Below are 6,519 nucleotides of genomic sequence, written 5' to 3' on the forward strand. Positions count from 1 at the left end.
TGAATGGTCAATAGAACTATGTATGCAATACCTGCATTGGGAAAACAATCATGTCACTTTAAAAACTTTAGAATTTCAATTGGCCCCATATCATCCTTTGGAATGGAGTCTTTAAGTAACCTCAACTCCACTGCAGTTCATTGGCATCAATGTCAGATTTACTATCTTTTTTAAGGGCCGCCTCAAGATTATCACAAGATTTCAAGCTCTCATTATCCAATGACTGCAATGATTTGGAAGTAAATAAGAAACGAAAATCTTTCTGCTAACCTCATATTGTTCAAATCTGCTTGTAAGTGACATAATTGCTTGATCAAGAATAGTTGTAAAATAACCGTTTCTAAATGATTCCTCTGCAGACTGTGTGGCAACATTTTTGTCATCTGGGTTCTCATCAAAATGTCTCTTTCTCTTAATTTCTCGTCTTTCATGAAATGTTGTACTAATAACCATATCAAGTGCAATTTTTTTGGCTATCTCCAATCTATCTATACCTATACTAATTACAGACTCCCTAAGAATTACCACGTAAATTAGAATTTACTACTGACCGTTCATCTGGTGGGACCGAATTATTACGGTGGAGATTAACCCACATATTTTTTGCTTAATTATGTGCTTAGTTTCGGCAAAAAAATATCTAAATGCCCATAGTCCTTTCATCACGGCTGTAGAAATAGAAGCCGTCCAATTAAAAAAGAAAAAGAAGCCGTCATCCTTATCCCTAACCTCCTGACCCCAACCATCCCACACATCGCGCCATGGATTGCGCCGCCACCCTTCTCAACGGCCATTGTCGTCGCTCCCTGCCCCATCCGCCGTTGCTCCCCGCCGCATCAACCCTCTACCGCATCCCACCGGCACCATGAACTATCTCTCTCCTTGGTCTTCTGTCTTTGACCAATACGGGGCGGCGGCTGTGCTTCTGGTTGCGGCGGGGGGGGTTCCCGTCGCGGTGGCTGTGCTTCCAGTCGCGTGGTGGCGATGTGGCTGGTCGAGGGAACTCAGGTGAGGCGGACTGTCACCTGTTTGTCGATCTGTGCCCACCTCCTATTCTTTCTCTCCCAACGAACATTACGTACACAGTTACTGCCACACATGGCGCTCTCCTCTCCTGCAGCGATCCTGTTGTGCTCCTTCACACATCGGACCACCGTGGCGCGGAAGTAACCGTAGAAGATCGCGGTCCGCTTAGCAAATTCGGGTGTTTTGAGTCGGCTACCCGGCAAGGTAATTTTTTCCTTCTCAGTAGTTCTCTCATAGAAATTGGGTGGAATGGATTCATGGGTGTGCTAGGTGGAGTGCCATTAGATTGCAATGTTAGCGGGCAGAATATCATCTCCTGCACACACAAACTTGGGTTTGCCAAGGTAATAGGTCAATACTACTATCATTTGGCTTTGCAATGGTCATTTACATAGTTCTGTTTTTTCGAATCATGATGGTTTAGGCGGTGCGTCGGGTTGCGGCGGCTGTGCTTCCGGTCGCGGTGGCTGTGCTTCCAGTCGCGTGGTGGCGATGTGGCTGGTCGAGGGAACTCAGGTGAGGCGGACTGTCACCTGTTTGTCGATCTGTGCCCACCTCCTATTCTTTCTCTCCCAACGAACATTACGTACACAGTTACTGCCACACATGGCGCTCTCCTCTCCTGCAGCGATCCTGTTGTGCTCCTTCACACATCGGACCACCGTGGCGCGGAAGTAACCGTAGAAGATCGCGGTCCGCTTAGCAAATTCGGGTGTTTTGAGTCGGCTACCCGGCAAGGTAATTTTTTCCTTCTCAGTAGTTCTCTCATAGAAATTGGGTGGAATGGATTCATGGGTGTGCTAGGTGGAGTGCCATTAGATTGCAATGTTAGCGGGCAGAATATCATCTCCTGCACACACAAACTTGGGTTTGCCAAGGTAATAGGTCAATACTACTATCATTTGGCTTTGCAATGGTCATTTACATAGTTCTGTTTTTTCGAATCATGATGGTTTAGTTTGTTTGTTACCAGCTGCTTCAATTAGGACTAACAGTTGGGAGTTGTCGATTGGATTGAATTTGGAAGAGGACAATATAATTTTTTTATAGTTCGTGGTTCAGTTAGCTTTGAAAAAAATGTTCCGGTGATGAATAATACACAATGAATTGCTTTCTGTTGCCCAGTGTACTACAATTTAATATGCAGAATGTGAGCTTAAACTTTTTGCTGAGAAAATGTCTGCTAAACTGCTAATTCCCACAAGGAGTAATTCATTCCCCGTCCAAGTATTTATTATTGATTGATGCTTCATCTGTTTATGCTGCAGAGGCATGGTCACATGGATGATTAGCATCTTTTGGCAAAGCATGTTAATTCACTGAAGAAAGATGTCCACACACAAAGATGCTTGATCTGTTTATGCTTCATCTGTTTATGCTGCACACACAAAACTATGAGCGAAGATGTCCACTCATGATTTTTGAGGATCACTTGAGGATGTGATCAGTAGTGCAGCTTCAAAGATGCTTGATATGACATAGCGTTTGATTTTTACAAATCTGAAAGTCGAGCCTAAGCAATGTTACGGTTCAGATCTAAACCTTATAGTTACTGATTATCTGTTATGCGTTACTAATCTGACCGGCCATCAATCTCCACCTTAACCTTTTTTTATCTTTCTTATTAGCTCCATGTCTCTAGCGTCTATAGAGTCTTAACCCAAGAATCTCTTCTGCCGCCTTGAGTCCAAACCCTCGGCAAGAGTCTCCCCTGCATCCTCCTCTTCTCCTTGCTGCCTATGTCTCCTTCTTTTGCTCCTCGGGTCGCTATTGTGATGCGTCCATCGTCTTTTTCATGAGCAGCTAGATGATTTCAGTCTGAGATTACATCCTCCTACAGAGAATCCGACCCTTTCCATGCTGTCACTATAGCCAGGTCTAGCAAACTGGTCGTCCCGATGGTGTTGGGGCTTTCCCTGAGTGGACGATCTGGTCTTTTTTATGCGATGTCCAAAGAGTTGCTTGCTGCAATGATCAATAAGGAGACTAAGAGTCATGGGTCCCTTTTGGTGCTGATCTAGGTATGCGTTATGTATCCGATTACAGTTGTTTTAAGTAGCCAACATTGGCTGCAAAGCAACATCTTATCTATTAGTTTTTCACCAATCCGATTAATACTCTGTAGTTCATTATGTTCACATGACAAAAGAATTTGAAGTTAATAAAAAAAATCTGACTGTTACTCCATGCAATTAGTTGTAATTAGAGGACACTGGGAAATAAAGTTTCAATCAGTCCACTGCTACTGTATGCGAATAGTTATATAAGTTGGTATATTTGAAGGATGTGAAGAAAAATCGTAGTATTTACAACAGAATCTTTTTTGCTTACATATTGAGAATGCTCTCCATGCATGTTGTGGTCTTTGTTTCTTAAGCTCCCAAACTAAGCTTAAGGAGCCATATGGAGATGGAGATGGTCACACACCGACAGGTTAGGGATTTTGAGGTCCATCATGGCGACTATTTTGGGAAAAAAATTATGGTGCAAATGATATGGTAAAGTTTAGATGCAGAGGTGTGCAACTCTCTATCCATCAGCATCCATACATCAGGGTGGAGTAGAGGAAGGGAGCATTTACCAGAAATGTGTTTTTAGCAGCATTATTTTTAGATAAAACAATTATACCTTCTTTGATCTGTAAGCTGCACACAGGGTAGAAGATGCAATTTGGTTTAGAAGAATAAGAAAACACATTCACACCAGGGCTTATAATTCTTAGGATAGTATCAGAAAGTATATGCAATATGGTTTAGGTAACAAAAACACAACATTATGTCTTCCTTTGGAAAATTTGCCACTCTGAAGACAAACAGAATTATCACTTTCATCTTATTGCTGGTATTTTCTTAAAGTAAGAATATAAACAAGAGATGGGTTTATATGAAGCAGGCCTACCGCAACAGTCAAAAGATGATGTCTCAGTATTTCACTTAAAAGCGAGGACAAGTGCCCATAAATGATTATATTTATCTACTTTATTAAACTAGCATATTAACTAATCCACCGAACACATGTACTCTATATTCTTACTTATTGCATGACGTGCTTTTGCTTCTTGATAAATATGTCCATTTTCACTATTATTTTACAATATCTGCTACGTACAGTGGCATCATTGAGCATTCCTTTACTTTTCACATTTCAGTTCAATGTTCTGCCCAGTGCACAGTATATAGCTACATTGGATGTCGCTATTAAATACTTCGAGGTCATGTGACAGAGCATGGAAAAAGAACTATCGAAGGTATGTTTTATGCTCATACTACGATTTTGAGATTCAGATGCAGTTTTATTTAGAACACTTTTTTATCATAATATTCAATTCCAATGCATTTGGAATGGGTCAAGTCAATTGTAAGAGTTGAATTAGCTACTTTGCCTTTGAGTCCTTTGTGGTTTAGTTGTAATTTTTTATTCAATAAATTCCTAAATGCACCATTTCTTATGAGCAGTTTTTTTAAAATCAAAATCGCAATGTTGTATATATGTTTCATGTCTCTCACGTCAATCCTAAGAGGGCACAGGCTGGGTTCAATATTTTTATCGTCAGATCTAACCATGATGAAGGCAGGCCCCTCCGATTGATATTAGGAAGGTGGAAGGTTGACCAGCCATCTCTTCCTCTCCGTCGTCTCTCCATGGTGTGCATGTTAAGAACTTATGCAGCAGCGGACGCCAATTTCATGCAGCCGCCAGCATCAACTTCTGTGGAGTGCTCTTCTACGATCTGATACGAGTCCCTCCGACATCAGAGAAGGTAGTCACCTACTCCTCTCAGATCTAGAATTATTTTGTATAGCGCCCCATGTGTTACTTTGATCTAATAAGGTTGAAACACTATGAAGTTCATGGTAACCAAGTGTTGATTTTGGACAGAATAGTCTCAGTAGTCACAGTGCCAACATGAAACATTGCGATATGATCAAGTTTTAATGTACACTACAGAATATACCTGATATGAGTAGGGTAGAAAAAACATTTGATATGGTATTTTTCTTGCATATATTCAGTAATTAGGCTTCTTTCCATTTTCTGAAAGAAAACTGATGTATGTTGCCCTGATTTTTCAGTGTAGGTTTGGGCATGCCTGACGACAAATCCAATAATCAATTGCAAACTGATCGTATCGTACGTTGTGTACAATCGACATGTTTGCTTGGGTGGAAAAGTCTCGCTTCTGATTACAGCGCTTTCAGAAGACAGAAGAAGTCGTTTGGTTCAGCCCTTCTATTTTGTGTTACGATACTATCGGATACAGCGCTTCACTTTGCTTCCGCGAAAACGTCCGGTCACGGCTGGATACAGAATCCTCTCTGCTACGCATTCCCTCGCGGTCGAACCAAACAAAACGTGCATTCAGGAGGAAATATCAGAGGCAAAGCTTCCCGACACTAAAAATCGAAAACTATACCAACGTGGAACCAAACGCCTCCTATATTTCTTCAGTTCCACTGGGAAAACATAGATTGATTATGTATCAATAAACCATGTGTTAGTCAAGACAAAAACATGGATGTAAAGCTCAGGTTTGTTAAGTTTTTTGGTTGTACGTGTGACATGGTTCATATACATATTGCTAGCTACTTTATTTTTCGTTCATTAATAATACTATATTTAAGAAAATTACCATGTTATTTTGGTTAACATTGTCATTTAGTATCGAATACTATTTTACCCCATGGTTAGTTATATTTTCAAATACATCTCAATGAGCTTTATATTTTATGCGGAACTTTCACTTATTGGGAAGTGACAAATGTGAGCCATCCTTCCATATGAAAATGACATGGCACTTTTCTTAAGTAGGTTATTATCCTGTTATGCGGTAGAATAATAAGGGTTCTCTAATTAATAATTCAATAAAATCAGTCCTAACGGTTGTCAAATTGCATCTTAGATTGTCTACTTTTGTGAGAGAAAGATAATTTGGTAACTCAGTTGGACATGCTCTTTCAATTCTAAAATGAGTTGCTGCAGGGTCAAATGGTCCAGAACTCCATTTCAAGTTTGTAGCATAGACACTCAGAAAAAAGGGTCCAGAACTCCGTAGCATAGACACTGGCTAAAGTTAGATGGTGCCTTAGTGAATAAAAGAAAAGAGAAACAATACTATTACATGGAAAACATTTCAAGTTTGCACCATGTGAAGCAAAGCGTAAGTTCGTTCTGTTCTAACCTTTTGGTTTTCCTGCGCTGTTCATTGTGACAGAGTTGCTATTAATAAAACAAAGTTCATAGGTGTTTTGGATATGATTATTTTATACAATTAGTCTATGCTTTATAAAATATCCGTAATTAGAATGCCCTAAAAATAATAACACGAGAAATATTAAGTGAATCAAACTAGCATTTTCTAACATTTATCTTTCAGGCTATATTAGTTGTATAAATATCGATTCTTCTTCACGATGCCTAAGCAAAAACAGATTTTTTGTCGAATCTGGTGTACAATGAAATAAGCATCATGTGATGCATGTGTTCCAAAACAAA

At 40.0% G+C, this 6,519-nt stretch overlaps 1 long non-coding RNA gene across 10 annotated transcripts; it reads left to right on the forward strand.

Moving 5' to 3' along the window:
- Positions 1-955: 955 nt before the first annotated feature.
- Positions 956-5,628, forward strand: LOC125532440. Of its 10 annotated transcripts, XR_007294151.1 has the most exons (4): positions 1,462-1,542; positions 1,655-1,764; positions 2,295-4,786; positions 5,100-5,628. It is a non-coding gene; the product is annotated as an uncharacterized LOC125532440 (long non-coding RNA). The 10 variants fall into 10 exon arrangements; XR_007294149.1 differs by lacking the exons at positions 1,462-1,542; positions 1,655-1,764 and adding an exon at positions 956-1,230; XR_007294147.1 differs by having other exon boundaries at positions 1,621-4,786.
- The last annotated feature ends 891 nt before the right edge of the window (positions 5,629-6,519 follow it).

This window comes from Triticum urartu, unplaced genomic scaffold (assembly GCF_003073215.2).
Source record: "Triticum urartu cultivar G1812 unplaced genomic scaffold, Tu2.1 TuUngrouped_contig_9935, whole genome shotgun sequence".
Taxonomy (NCBI): Eukaryota; Viridiplantae; Streptophyta; class Magnoliopsida; order Poales; family Poaceae; genus Triticum; species Triticum urartu.